At 38.7% G+C, this 15733-nt stretch overlaps 1 protein-coding gene across 7 annotated transcripts in view; it reads right to left on the reverse strand.

The window, feature by feature from the left end:
* The window catches only part of ZNF507 (zinc finger protein 507), a 58197-nt gene that overhangs the window by 19669 nt on the left and 22795 nt on the right, over positions 1–15733 (reverse strand). For 2 of the 7 annotated variants that reach the window (XR_005033450.2, XR_005033449.2), the window contains one exon: positions 12462–12633. The exons of 4 other annotated variants lie outside the window; for them this stretch is intronic. The gene's annotated coding sequence lies outside the window, so the exon portion shown is untranslated. Of the gene's footprint in view, positions 1–644; positions 700–12461; positions 12634–15733 lie in introns of all 7 variants that reach the window. One more of the 7 variants, XR_008994049.1, reaches the window with a different exon arrangement.

Below are 15733 nucleotides of genomic sequence, written 5' to 3' on the forward strand. Positions count from 1 at the left end.
AACCCTAAAGACTCCACTCCAAAACTATTAGAACTAATATCGGAATTCAGCAAAGTTGCAGGATACAAAATTAATACACAGAAATCTGTTGCTTTCCTACACACTAACAATGAACTAGCAGAAAGAGAAGTCAGAAAAACAATTCCATTCACAATTGCATCAAAAAGAATAAAATACCCAGGAATAAACCTAACTAAGGAAGTGAAAGACCTATACCCTGAAAACTACAAGACACTCTTAAGAGAAATTAAAGAGGACACTAACAAATGGAAACTCATCCCATGCTCTTGGCTACGAAGAATTAATATTGTCAAAATGGCCACCCTGCCTAAAGCAATCTACAGATTCAATGCAATCCCTATCAAAATACCAACAGCATTCTTCAACGAACTAGAACAAATAGTTCTAAAATTCATATGGAACCACAAAAGACCCTGAATAGCCAAAGCAATCCTGAGAAAGAAGAATAAAGTGGGGGGGATCTCGCTCCCCAACTTCAAGCTCTACTACAAAGCCACAGTAATCAAGACAATTTGGTACTGGGACAGGAACAGCAACAGACCACTGGAACAGAATAGAGACTCCAGACATTAACCCAAACATATACGGCCAATAAATATATGATAAAGGAGCCATGGACATACAATGGGGAAATGACAGCCTCTTCAACAGCTGGTGCTGGCAAAACTGGACAGCTACCTGTAAGAGAATGAAACTGGATCACTGTCTAACCCCATACACAAAAGTAAATTCAAAATGCATCAAAGACCTGAGTAAGTTATGAAACCATAAAACATAGGCAAAAATCTCTTGGACATAAACATTGTTAGGCTGAAGAAGGGAAAAACAAGGACATGCAAACATAGAACAGAGAGATGCCATAGGGGGAGAACAGACCAGACCCCAAACTCCGTGCCGTATATGGAAAGGAGACAGCTCTCCCTGAATTCCATCCTGATGTGCCAACTAAGACCCGGATGTCAGCCTCCTCCCTCTTGGAAGGAAAAAAGTTTCTAGTTGTCTATTATGTCACCTTTAGCCAATCATACCTCTCCACACCCCCTAGGATAGCTTGCCCACTCCTCCCCCTCCTAATCCCTTATAAGCCCCCCACCTCCCTAACCGGGGGAGACTTCTCTGGCCTGTGACAAGAAGGCCACAGAACCTTACCCGGGGGTATTTAAATAAATTACCTGGCCCTTTGTTGCCTCTCTTTGCCTGCATATTTCGGCTAGAATTTATCTTACATATGGTGCCGAAACGCGGGAAGGAGCGTGAGCGCGGGGCCCCGACCAGCCACCCGTGGCCCTACGCCCTCCTTCCCCGACCCAGGACCTCAGCCTGCTCTCTGCTGCGTGGACTATTTTCTGGTGAGTCCCTCAGTTTCCCCCGGTCTGCTTCCCTTCCTAACTCTGTTTCACCTCGTCTGTCTGAAATTGTAGCTACGTCCAGGTCTGGGCGTTCAGCCCATCCGTTGCGAGTATCTGGGATACTCGCCCTGGCCCTCCGGTGGGGGAGACGTCCCTCACCTACGCTCCCAGGCCGTCTCCCCTGACTTGGTGCGCTTGGGACGCTGGGCGCTCCTCTCAGCGGGATATTTTTTGGGAAGTGGGTGTAGACATGGGGAACCAGTCCTTGAAAGCAGAGGCTCAGACCCCACTGCAGTGTCTCATTTCTAATCTGGCTACTCTATATTTGTCCTGGGAAGTTTGTAAACGGAAGTTAGTCTTCCTTTGCTCTGAGGCCGGGCCTCAGTATCCCGTGGACAACCAATCTCACTGGCCCCCTGAGGGAACTGTTGATTTTAGCCTCCTCACCAACTTAACTAATTATTGCCACCGGAGCGGAAAGTAGAATGAAATCCCATATGTGCAGGCTTTTTGGACTTTGCGCTCCCGTCAAAACCTTTATGTTAAGTGTTCTATAACTCAGGTTCTCCTGGCCCGATCTCCAGTTAAAGATTGTCAGCCTCTTACTCTGCTCAGTCCTTCCTTTTCAGATCCGCCAGAAAACCTCAGTCGCCCACCTCCCTCAGCTCGCAATCCCCTCCCCCTCTCTCCACCACCATCTTTAAGTCCTTTGTCTTCACATGTGTCGCCTCCATCTTAAAGTCCTGCATTCTCAACCATGCCGTTGTCCTGCTCTCCTCTTCCAGTGGCTGCACCACCCCCTCCCCCTCTCCTTCCACCTTTACCGCCCTCTTCCCCCACCCGAACACGCCCCTCCCGCCCTCTAGTTCCAGAAGCCACAGACAAGAAGCTGAGAAGAGAGACGGCAATTAGATATCAGTGACTTAAGTCTTTATATCGATTTGTCTTCTGTGTATATGTTTTATGAAAAAAGTGTTGCTGACTGTAGTCATTGTATGTATCTCAGTTTGTACGTTTGTGTGTCTAAGTGTATAAGTGAAAAATATTTTATTTAAAAACAAGTGCTTGTGAAGATTGAGCATTCTGGAACTTCCAGAGAATCTAGTAAAAAATGTTAAGCATTAATGCTAATTTGAGTTTAGCTGAGGGGGGCATGTCCTTGTTATCAGCTGCCTAAGTTTACCTAAGGTGATTTAAGTCAATGTTATCTGCTAAATCTTTTAAGAATAAAATGCTTAAAGGCTTGGCTTTGTCTAACATTCAGTAAAAGTTTTGTAAGTAATTTAGCATAGTTGCTAAAAATAAGTAAACAAGCCTAGCAAATAAATATCTTAATAATAATACTGTATTAATGTATAAGTATATATATATATGTATATATATGCAAACAGTCTGAGAATTTTTGTAGTAACCAAAATTCTTAAAGTTTGCTAAGTTATATAGACATATTTTGTGCCTAATAAGAAATTGTGCTATAAAGCACATTTCCAAAAATGATAATATACGTTCATAAATGTATCAATCTGAAGAATGCTAGTGTAACAGTATACAGTAGCCTATTTTTCAGTGTTCACTGAAGGTTAAAGTAATAGTTTTAAGTTCTGATCAAAACTACTGAAAGTAGTAAGGAAAACATTTCTGCATGCTAAAAAAAATGTCTTTTGACAAAAGAAAGTAACTTTGTTCTAAAGTACAGCTGTTTATTTAGAAAGAGAAATCTAAATGTATAAAGAAAGTTGTAAAAAGTTTGTAGAAAAATTTAATATGGTCATGCTATATAAAATTAAAGCAAATGAGTCTCAGTATCAAGTACACAGCAATATTAGAATTTTTTTTTCAGTTAAAAAGACAGTTTTCTTAACTGTTAGTCTGCTCTTAATATTGAAAGATTGCAGAAAGTTCTGATTGTTTTATCAAAGCAGTTTCTTATGCTTAAAGTCTCAGTGAGTTGTCAGAGTCTTCAAGAAAATGAGATCTTAATATTAAAAGGACTGAAAGCTAAACTTTGATAACAACTGTGTAACCTTCTTTATTTGCCTTTGAAGTACTTTGTTGTCATTCTAGTTAATTAGATAAGTGTTGCTTCATCACAACCTATGGTCCTATTAAAGCAAGTGTCTTAAAACTTTTAACAACTTTCCAAAATCAAATTCAAAAAAGTGCTTTTGCCTCTAGTTAACTCTGATATTTTCCAGAGAGCCCCTAGAACATGTCAAAACTTTTTCTCATTGGAGAAAGTATTTGGCTAATTTAGCTTATTTATCTGATATATAATTATCTGCTTAATTGCCTGGAGGGTACTGTCAAAAGGAATGATGCTCAACTTTGTTACTGAATGTTTTGTGTTACAGAAATATCAGAATTTCCTTATGTCAACTGTCTTACAGTAAGCTCTCATCAGATCTTTAACCATTGTCATTTGTAAGTCTTTTATTATTTATAATCACTGTTTTATTACTCTTAAGCTAGTAAAAAACTAAATTATAGCAGAACAAATATTAGTTACATAGGATTAAGTAAACTAAAGATGATGATTTTGTGGCTTTTTGTTTCAAATGTTGTTGATAAAGTGTTTTAAGCTTTTTCTCTTAAGCTGACAACAGTTTAGTAAATGACTGCCTTTATAAGCAGAATTGAAACTGTATCTTTCTCTCTACCTGATCCCTCCAAAATTTAAAAACTCTCAGTAACTATTTTTATACTTCATGGCAGTATATTTATTTGCACAAGTTCAGTAAGAATCTGCTTTCCTTATAAGAGAACCAATTAAAATCACTGGTTATATTACCAAGGCTTTGACTGGAACGTCATACCTGAGAGACACGTGTGTAAACTCAGATATGAACAGACAGCTTTAAGGAACTAAGATTGACTTTATAAAGCCAACAAAGCCCCTTAAAAGAACTGGCCTGGTACCTCGCTTACAAAGTTCCCAGCAGCCTTACCAAGTGAGTAAAGAAAGTCACTGCCTGGCAGATGCAAGAACCTCAAGAATGTTTTGGAAACCTCAGAGAAGAGAAGAATTCACCCAAGTGTACAGGTACTGCAGGCACAACCTGATGGCAAGTCTGGCTTGGCTTTCTGGCCTCAAAAAGCCCTTAAAAGTTCAATCTGAAATTCCTTACAAAAAGTTCCAGCAAAGCATATTTAAAAGAGCCTATGTAATCAATTGCTCTTCTTGCTGCACTTACGAAAATAATTAAGCCAACTGTTAATTATTTTCTTAATCTAGCTACTTCTAATAAAAATAAGGGTGATTTTAGAGAAAAGTATTGCTTCAGTAATGCAGTCTTATCTATACTAAATCCTAATACTAGTCATTGAGATGTAAACTCAGTCCAGAATTCCAGTCCCCCATAATAGCCTGGCTAATGCCCTTACTGGGCCCCTTAATAACAGTTTGTAGTTTGCTCTTAGTTGTCCCTTGTGTCCTCAAGTTCCTCCAACAGCAGCTAACCCAGATGACTCGAGTCGCCACCAACCAGATGTTACTTCACCGTTACGCACCTCTTCCCACTGAACCCCCTCCTTCAGCCTAATACCAGCCTCAAACCCCCATGACGCCCCTTGTCAGCCAGAAGTAGCCAGATTGAGTCGTCGCCCATTATGACCAAAAGGCTGGAATGTTAGGCTGAAGGAAGAACAAGGACATGCAAACATAGAACAGAGAGATGCCATAGGGGGAGAACAGACCAGATCCCAAACTCCATGCCGTATATGGAAAGGAGACAGCTCTCCCTGAATTCCATCCTGATGTGCCAACTAAGACCCGGATGTCAGCCTCCTCCCTCTTGGAAGGAAAAAAGTTTCTAGTTGTCTATTATGTCACCTTTAGCCAATCATACCTCTCCACACCCCCTAGGATAGCTTGCCCACTCCTCCCCCTCCTAATCCCTTATAAGCCCCCCACCTCCCTAACCGGGGGTGACTTCTCTGGCCTGTGACAAGAAGGCCACAGAACCTTACCCGGGGGTATTTAAATAAATTACCTGGCCCTTTGTTGCCTCTCTTTGCCTGCATATTTCGGCTAGAATTTATCTTACAAACATGAGCAACTTCTTCATGAACATATCATTCCGGGCAAGGGAGGGAAAAGCAAAAATGAACAAGTGGGCCTATATCAATCTGAAAACTTCTGTACAGCAAAGGACACCATCAATAGGACAAAAAGGCATCCTATGGTATGGGAGAATATATTCATAGATGACATATCCGATAAAGGGTTGACATCCAAAATATATAAAGAGCTCATGCACCTGAACAAACAAAAAGCAAATAATCCAATTAAAAAATGGGCAGAAGATCTGAACAGACACTTCTCCAAAGAAGAAATTCAGATGGCCAACAGGCACATGAAAAGATGCTCCACATCACTAATCATCAGAGAAATGCAAATTAAAACCACAATGAGATATCAACTCACACCAGTTAGGATGGCCACCATCCAAAAGAGAAACAACAAATGTTGGTGAGGATGTGAATAAAGGGGAACCCTCCTACAATGCTGATGGGAATGTAAATTAGTTCAACCACTGTGGAAAGCAGTATGGAGGTTCCTCAAAAAATTCAAAATAGAAATGCCATTTGACCCGGGAATGTCACTCCTAGGAATTTACCCTAAGAATACAGCAGCCCAGTTTGAAAAAGACATATGCACCCCTATGTTTATCACAGCACTATGTACAATAGCTAAGAAATGGAAGCAACCTAAGTGTCCATCAGTAGATGAATGGATAAAGATGTGGTACATATACACAATGGAATATTATTCAGCCATGAGAAAACATCCTACCATTTGCAACAACATGGATGGAGTTAGAGGGTAGTATGCTCAGCGAAATAAGCCAGGCGGAGAAAGACAAGTATCAAATGATTTCACTCATCTGTGGAGTATAACAAAGAAAAAACTGAAGGAACAAAACAGCAGCAGACTCACAGAACCCAAGAATGGACTAACAGTTACCAAAGGGAGAGGGACTGAGGAGGATGGGTGGGAAGGGAGGGATAAGGGGAAAAGGGGCATTATGATTGGCGTGTATGATGTGGGGGGTGGGGGACACGGGGGAGGCAGTATAACACAGAGAAGACAAGTACTGATTCTATAGCATCTTACTATGCTGATGGACAGTGACTGTAATAGAGTATGTGGTGGGGACTTGATAATGGGGGAGTCTAGTAACCACAATGTTGCTCATGTAGTTGTACATTAATGATAACAAAAAAAATTTTTTTAATAGAATAGAAATCACACAATGTTCTCAAACCACAGTGGAATTAGAAATCAATTAATAGAGACAACTGAAAAACCTCAAAATATTTGTGGAGATTAAACAACACACATAGAAAAGCTATGTAGGTCAAAGGCAAAATCTCAAGAAGATTTTACAATAGTCTGAACTAATGAAAATACAACTCATCAAAATGTGTGGGATGAGCAAGAGCAGTACTTGGAGGAGAATGTATAGCATTGTATGCATATAATAGAAAAAACAGAAGATCTAAAGTCAATCATCTAAGCTTCCACCTTAGGAAACCAGAAAGAGAAGAGCAAATTAAATCCAAAGTAAGTAGAAGAAAATAATAAAATCAGAGTAGAAATCAATGAAAATGAAATCAGAAAATCAATAGAGATATCAACCAGCGAAAATCTGGCTCTTTGAAAAGATCAATAAAATCAATAAAACAGTAAGTAACCAAACTACTTAAGAGAGAATACAAATTACTAATATCAGAAATGATAGAGGGGCTATCACATCCCACAGACATTAAATGGATAATAAAGGAATAACATGGACAACTCTATGCACACAAATTTGATAATCATTTATTAAAGTATATTAAATGCGAGTAATTATAGAGCACAAACTTCACTGGTAGCTCTTCAGTCCACTATGTAAATAGAGGTGCTTCATGATCAGTGAGCACTCAATCACGTCATTTCTTTAAAAGTTTGTCAGTGACTGTCACTCCTATTCAGGTCACTAACAGCAAAGCATGTAGTTATGATAGAACTATGAGACATTTTACAAAAATGGATAATCGAAGAAGGAACTGACCAACAAAATGAAAGTGTAGCCAGAGACCAAAAAGTGCTAACAGTGGAAATGAAATCTGACTCAAGTGTAAATGGAGTTATAGAACAACTTAGCTGACCACAAGAATCTTGACACTGCAGTCATTGAAGAAACTTGGATGGACAGCCAGAGGATTTACACAAGGTGATCATAATGACATAGATGAAGTTATGTTGGTAAAAAATTCTATTTTTACAGAAACTCTTGGAGATATTTTATGATATTGAAAGATCAAAGGATAAAATGTTGAAAGCTGATCCATACTCAGAAAGGAGTATGACAACTGGCCAAGTCACAGAAAAGATACCCCATACTATATAAGGATCATAATGAACATGCAAGCACTGTGCAAACTACTTTTGATAAGCTTCTCACAAATAAATAAAACACTTTAATTTTTCAATATTTCCAAGTTTTAAGTTATACTGTACTAAGTTAACATGATTTTCAAAATTTCCTATATAACAGTAAGAGAATTTTCAATTCTTTAAGAAAAAACTTAAAGGTTGCAGAATAATCATAATTTTCAGCACTACTTACTAAGATTGGTTTGCATGGCTTCAGTTTGCATGGTCATAGAGTCCCCATGATATTGTACAAACCAACGACTACCTGTGTACTTGTATATACACATAAATTCTAGTGTGGCTATACATACCCATGAACAAGAAATGTACATAATAATATACAGGGTGAAAACTTTAAATGCTATTGAGAAGTGACAGATAACTGAACAAATGGAAAAAGTTCACACCTTGTTTGAATAAAGTTGTTAATTGTTTCTAAATTCACCTAGAAGCTTAACAGTATCCCAATACAAATAACAGATTTTAAGAGGGAACTAGACCAGCTGATTCTGAAGTTCATATATGCATGTACATACTACACCTAATTAAAATAACAAATAAAAAATCAAACCACCTACAAAATCCACACACTTCACTTCATCTCATTACCACCACTTCTACCACAGAATTTGGTTTAATTTGCATATGTAATTGAAAAAATGCTTTGTTGTGAAACTAATATAAAAGAGTAATATAAGGTGAATATGCAATTTAAAAAATAACAAACACTGTGTACATACTACCTGCTTAAGGAAAACATTACCTTTACCTTAGGAGCTCTTTGTGTGTTCCTCCAAGATCACATATCTCTTCCTCCCTAAAAGAGGCATCGCCTTTCTGTATTTTGTATTGTGTGATTGCTTACTTTTTCTCAATTTCACCTATATGTATGCCGGAACAATTGTTTATTTGCATGTTTTTGAGCATATAAACAGAATCATACTTTATGTATTGGCTTGCTTGTGTATCTCAGCTCAGTGTTTCTGAGATTCACCCATGCTGATAGGGATAGCTCAATTTCCTCACAGGGTACCTACACTTTGATTTTTACCTCTACAATTTCTCAATTTCTTTAATAAATGAGCAACACATTTAAATGTTGTTTTTAGTATTTACCCAGCATTTTAGTTATGTTTACTGGGAGAGTTCTTCAGGTTATCTACTTTGCTGTCTGAGATGGGATGCCCTGCTTATAGTTGTTTAGTTTAAGTTGCTAACCCAATTTCTGTCCTCCTCAACTGGTCAGCAAATGCTACCTTTACATAAACAGTTTCCTGACTATATAACTGATATTCCATATTCAAAAATGGAACATACAGGCAAGTACAAATACCAGAAAATTACTTGCATAACTTCCCAGTCTTTTTCTAATGTACATATGTAGATCTAAAGTAAAAGTGAAATCATACTACAGATTTATAATCCTATTTTTGACAACATTTGACAAGCACTTTTTCAAGTTAAAAGTTATGCATTTTCAATGGGGTATAATGCTACATCCTATAAAGTTATTTAATCATAATTTAACCATTCTACTATTATTATAGAGTTAGAATGTTTTTGATCTTTTTAAGATTAAAAAATTCCTGTAACAAATATGTTCTCCATTTACATGTATCACTGATTATCCTGTAAGATAAGGTATGTTTTTCTTTCTCACAATCCTTAAGAATAATAAAGAAAAAAATGGACACTCAGTTAACATATAGAGTATTATAAATAACTTTGAAACTTTTAGTGTGCTCCACTTTGATTGCCTTCTCTCCATTTTCCAGAGATAAGAACATTCCTGAAGTGTGGGACAAAACCATTTTTAAGGCTTCTGATTTGTTAGCATTTATGACGTCAGGGAAAAAGGAGGTATGATGAAACAGGTACACTTAAATTAATAATGGATATTTACATAAGTGGTGAATCACATATTCCAGAAGGAAATACTAAAATTATTTTTAGACTAGTTTGCAGAGGACAAGTATACCTTAAAGAGTATTAGAATAACTAAAATTTAGAATGAAATCACTTACAATTAGAAATGCTCTTTTCTAATACTTTAATCTATGAGATAACCTTGAGTCTATCACTTTCATTAGCTTTCCTATATAAACTGAATATAGATGACATCTTTTACTTTCTTGCTCTAGTCATTTCAAATTTCTCTCTCCCATCCTATTGGACAAAAACTTATTTTTGTATGAAGTCCTTAAAATCTTTTTTAAAGAAAGGAAGAGAGAGAGATAAACCAAGAGCAGTATGCTGAACAAACAAGCCCTAATTCTACGAATCTACCTTACCTGGTACAAAGGTTACTCTGAAAGGACACTTACAATAGTAAATATTCATTAAGAGATTTCCATTAAAAAAAAAAAAGTGGGAAAAACTGATATGACTAAGCACTTACTAAAATGATTTTCAACTGATCAGAGGAGAAGGGACACTACAGGAAATCATCAATCTCAAAGTTATGTGAAGGTAGCTTAAATCAGTTTTTATTTGCTTTTTTCAAGTTTCCTTTAGCTACAGTATTACCTTCTCATTTTTCATTTCCTCCTCACCTTCCTACACAATTTCATGGAGTAAACCAAAAACTCTTGGTTTAAAAAAATGAGAGTGAATTGCTATTATACTATCATCCTGTTTTAGTCACTTCACTGTGCTTATTTTCTGAAATTATCTTGTTTACTTATTTATCTACCTATCTTCTTACATGAAGGTATAAATTCTATGACCATGTGTTGAGTCAGAAAATGAATAGCTGACTCCATACCAACCAGACCAAAATACATGCACTACCTACAGAAAGCAAGGAAATGTTCTGCAACAGAAGGGTATATCTAAGAGAACCATGTCACCAACAGACCATCAACATCCATATTTCCAATTATCCTGTACACTGGGCAAAAACAAAGCAGACCAAAACCAAACCCAAACAAAACCATACTGACACAAGAATAGCAGCAGCACATTTACATGATATCACCTATCATAATTTTGTTTTGCATCTGTAGTGGAACTGCCTGATGTTCCTGTTGAATCATTTTGTACTTCAATTATTCAAGACTATCCAGGCAAAGTTATAAGTGTGACCCAAGGAAACAAGTGAACGTCCTAACAGCTTACTTGCCACTCTGTGTAGGCCTGGAAAGCAGGCTGGACCAAAGCTTTGGAATGCCAGAATGAACACAACTTCTGTCAGCCAACCAAATCCCACCCACATGAAAAATGATTTCTTCCCGATGCAAGAGAATTATTTTGGCAACCAAAAGAAAACCAGTGTAAAAACCTGTGATCCTGTGATTTATAATTAGAAATATTTATTTGGTCTTTTGTCCCCATTCCTGGCACAGAGCCCATGAAACCCCTATTCTGAATACAGCAATAAATATGTCTTCTGTTATGTTCATGAGATGAGTTTTGGAAAACCTCTCGGTAACCTAAAGATGGGGCTGATTGCTAGAAGAACTAACCATGTGTTTACAGGGGTTGGAACTTTTAGTTCCAGCCACCTTGGGGAGGAGGGAGGGGCTGGAGATTTAACAAAAATGAAGCCTCCATAACCCCCAGAGAACAGTTTAGCTTCTGGGTTGGTAATCACATGAAGGTGCTACGACAGTGGTACCCTGGAAAGGCCTTGTCCTATTACCTCTTCATCTGGCTGATCTTCTGTATCCTGTATAATATCATTTATAATAAACTGGTAAGTGTAAGTAAACTGGTTTCCTGAGTTTTGTTGACTGTTCTAACAAATCTCTGATTTAAGGACAGTTGGTCAGAAGCACAGGTTAACAACCTGGACCTGTGACTAGTGACTGAGTGGGGGCAGTCTTCTGGGACTAAGCCCTTAGTGGGATCTGATGCTATCTGTAGATAGATAGCATTAGAACTGAATCAAATTTATAGGACTCTCAGTCAGGGGCTGCTGAAAATTCAATTAATTGCTTGGTGGTATGGAAAAAATAAACATCGGAAAACCCAAGGTTCCCCACAGTTTGGCTAAAAAACTGTTTTCCTATAGGCTTTCTCTCATTGCTAATAGGTCAGATACTTTAGTCCCAGAATCTCAGGGAAATAAAAATGAGGTTAAAACACCCTATTTCCCTGGCCTAGGACCTTACTTGGACTTAACTCCAGGTCTGATTCAATTGGAAAAACCGCATTGAGGAGTTAGGCAGAGGAAAGCAGAGCCTGGATGCCCTACACGATTTGAGGTGACCCGAGTAGGGAATGCATAAAAAGATTTCAACAGAAATTTTGCAGTAGGGTTTGTCTTACCACCTTCAATTTGTTTCTATGCTTTAAAAGGAATAAAGAACAAAGGCCCAAAGAAATGGCCACTTCAAATTTTGTGATGAACCCAAGAAGTCTTCATGTCACTGTGAAAAACAAAATCCTTCAGTTTATCACCTTCAAAACAGAATATATTTTTTCCCCTCCAAATTAAACTATCTGCTAAACTGTTTTCCTTAAAAGAAATTCCAGTTTTCAAAGACTTGAGTTTTTCCTCAAGCCAAAACAATTGACAAAAGATTCAACACCCCTTGATCAAAAGGGACTTAAGAAATCTTTAACTATGGTAGAAGTGATGGTATGTGACTTCTGAAGATAGATCATAAAAGGTAATACAACCTTTGTGTACTTCTTATCTAAGCGTTCACTTTTGGTAATTAGCACACCTGGAAAGTCCATGTGGAGAAATTGTGTCTGTGTTCCAGCTGAGAGCCCAAGCTGAGGTCCTGGACAACAGCAAGCATTACCCACCAGAATGGAGGGAGCCTTCAGATGACTGCAACCCCAGCTGTTGGCATCACTTGCAGCCTTCAAGTCTTTCCTGCTGAGGTCCCAGACCTTAATGAAGCAGAGAAAAGCCATCCCTACAATGTCCTTTCCAGATTCCTGGCCCAAGAAAACAGCTCCTGTTTAATACCACTAAGCTGGGGATGGTTTGGCATGCAGTGGCAGCAGACCTCATGAACAGCTCTCTCTGGCACATTAGAGGAAGGCAGAGTGGCATAGCCAGCAGGAGCAAGAGTTCAAGCCCTGACTCTGTGACTTGTGAGAGAAGTTGGGGAAAGTTGTTTAATTTATCCAGCCTCTGTTTCCCTATCTATGAAACTGGGGTACTGATATTCCTAAGTACTGGGCTGCCCTGAGGATTAAGATGGCACATATCAAGTGCTTAGCACATTACCTGGCCCACAAAAATGTTAGCTATTATCATTTCTAGGGTATTTATAAAAAGATCAGACTTTATAAAATGGTTGACCACACTGAGAGGTAACACTGTCATTCCACAATGTCATTCCCACTGCTTAAAATCTTTGTGGATAGTTTTTTGCCTTTATCTTTTTAGGTTTCTTTCAGTTTTTGTGCCATATTAGAAAATTGGGATCGTTACCACATAAGCAACAACAGTATTTTTGACTCAGTTGTTATGCATCCCTGAAAATCAGGCTCATTATTTTATAAGCACACATTTTTTACCTCTACCGTAATCACCTAACTTATGAGGCTATTTCTAAAAATCAACATCAGTCTCAGAGTACAAAGACACAGAAGTCCTAACCACAAATAAAAAGGTTAATATATTTGCAACCAATGGAGTAAGATGGAGGCATGAGAAGTGAGGAAGAAAACTCCTCCCAAAACTTCACAGAACACAAAAATACAGGAAATACAACTAATCCTGAAAGAGCAACCAAAGGACTGCAGAACAGACAGCTTACATCTGAGGAAAAGAGCAGACCGCACAGAAAAGGGAAAAGTAGCAAAGCTGTGATCCAGTGGGACCCAAGGCCTCCTCCCAACCCCAGCCCACATGCAGGAGGAAAAGAAATGGAGTAGAAGGGAGTAGAAGCCCAAGACTGCTGAACTCCCACTCCTGGAGATCTGCTCTGAGAGCAGGAACCCACATTACATGGTGCTCTGGAGATTAGTGGGGTTGAAAAGCAAAGATCGGTGGAATACTGGGCGAGACTGAGATTCTAGCTGCTTGTGGAAAATAGATACACACAACCAGCCCCGTGGGACAAAAGAAAGGCAGGCAGTCTGAAAAACTTCCAAGAAGGGAGAGGGGTGCTAAAGGGGTAAAGATTGCACAGAGCTTGCTGCTCAAGAGAAGGGGCAGGTGGACAAAATCAGCCTGGCACACTCAGGTTGGGAACTCTCAGGAGCTTCAGACACTCCATCCCCCTGACTGGTAATGCAGCCCTGAGGCCCCCACTGCAATACACAGCCTGCCACTCCTTCCTCCCAGAAGGCACTGGTCTGCACACCTGCTGCCCCTGCCATTGTGTCAGACCAGCCGGAGAGTGGTCCCACCTATGGCAGCAATAGGGGTGTAGCACAGAGGCTCTTCCCTGCATGCTCAGCCCACTAGACATGGCAGTGGAGGCAGATGCTACAGCCAGGAAGGCAAGAAAGAGCTCTTTCATCCTGGCAGGTGCTGGTTCCACTTGCCTGAGACCTCAGCCATTGTTATAGGTGCTTGGCAGCTCCAGAGAGTAGAGCTTCTGGGCACTAGAGGGCGCAGCCTACACAAAGTTATTCCACGGGAATCACTAAAAAATGAAATAGGCAAAATAATTTGTTCAAACAAAACTGCAGGAAAAAATGCCAGGAAGAGGGCTAAGTGGCACTGAAATCACCGATTTTCCTGATAAAGATTTCAAAATAAAAATCATGAACATGCTCATGGAGCTACAGAAAAATATTCAAGATCTCAGGAAGGACTTCACAAAGAGACAGAAACTTTAAAAAATATAGTGTCTGAAATGAAACACACAATGGAGGGATTTAAAAGCAGATTAGAAGAGGTAGAAGAGATGGCAAATTAAAAGAAATTAGAGAACAGGAAAACAAAGAAGTTGAGGCACAGAAAAAAGGATCTCTAGGAATGAAAGACTAGTAAGAGAACTGTGTAATCAATCCAAACAGAACAATATTTGCATTATAAGGGAACCAGAAAAAGAAGAGAGAGAAAAAGGGATAGAAAGTCTCCGTGCGGAAATAATTGCTGGAAACTTCCCTAGTCTGGAGAAAGAAATAGTCTCTCAGGTCATGGTGGTGCAGAGATCTTCCAACATAAGGAATCCTAAGAAGACAATACTAAGACATATAATTAAAATGGCAAAGATCAAGGACAAGGAGAGTACTGAAAGCAGCCAGAGAGAGAAAAAAGATCACTTACAAAGGTAACCCATCAGGCTATCATCAGACTTCTCAGCAGAACTACCTTACAGGCCAGAAGGGAGTGGCATGATATATTTAATGCAATGAAACAGAAGGGCCTCGAACCAGAAATACTCTCTACTCAGCAAGATTATCATTTAAATTTGAAGCAGGGATTAAGCAATTGCCAGATAAGCAAAAGTTGAGGGAATTTACCTCCCATAAACCACCTTTATAGCGTACTTTAAAGGGACTACTCTAGATGTAAGTGCTCCTAAAGCTAAATGGCTGTCACCAGATAAAGTAAAACCACAGTAAAGGAACTTAATTAATTACTAAGAAAATACAAAATTAAATCAATTATGTCCTAAGTTAGTCAAGGGATACACAAAGAGTACAGAATATGACACCTAATATATGAGGAGTGGCGGAGGAAGAAAAAGAAAGGAGAAAAAAAGAAAGAACCTTTAGATTATGTTTGTAATAGCATAATAAGTGAGTTAAGTTAGACTGTTAGATGGTAAAGAAGCTGCCCTTGAAACTTTGGTAACTGCTGACCTAAAGTCTGCAAAGGCAATAAGTACATATCTATCAATAATCACCCTAAATGTAAATAGACTGAATGCACCAATCAAAAGACACAGTTACAGAATGGACAGAAAAACAAGACCCATCTATATGCTGCCTACAAGAGATTCACTTCAAATGCAAAGATATACACAGACTAAAAGTGAAGGGATGGAAAAAGATATTTCATGCAAATAATAGGGAGAACAAA

The sequence above is a fragment of the Manis pentadactyla genome, chromosome 15, assembly GCF_030020395.1.
Source record: "Manis pentadactyla isolate mManPen7 chromosome 15, mManPen7.hap1, whole genome shotgun sequence".
NCBI lineage: Eukaryota > Metazoa > Chordata > Mammalia > Pholidota > Manidae > Manis > Manis pentadactyla.